Below are 347 nucleotides of genomic sequence, written 5' to 3' on the forward strand. Positions count from 1 at the left end.
AACTTCTCTTTTGGTGTTGATTTTATATTCTTTTAAAGTGGTGTTGTGTAAAATGGGATTGTGCGACACCGCTATAATCTTTCTGAAGAGGTCACGGCATGACATGTCGAGCTTCTGTTGGTCACAAGTCACGTGATATGAATTCGCAGGACAGAGTTCACCAAACTTGAACTTTGGAATGCAGTGAAACTTTTTCCCATGAAGCTTGTGTTTCTGGTCTCCAGCAGTCGCATGCGTATGAATGGAAGTCAATGGAAGGAAAGAGTCGTGTGGCCTCTGCGTTTGCCTTCATCCCCCTGGCTGGTAGCTACTGTATGACGGGAGAGAGCTGACTGGGAACACCAAAT

The sequence above is a fragment of the Ictalurus furcatus genome, unplaced genomic scaffold (genome assembly GCF_023375685.1).
Source record: "Ictalurus furcatus strain D&B unplaced genomic scaffold, Billie_1.0 ctg4, whole genome shotgun sequence".
Classification (NCBI taxonomy): Eukaryota; Metazoa; Chordata; class Actinopteri; order Siluriformes; family Ictaluridae; genus Ictalurus; species Ictalurus furcatus.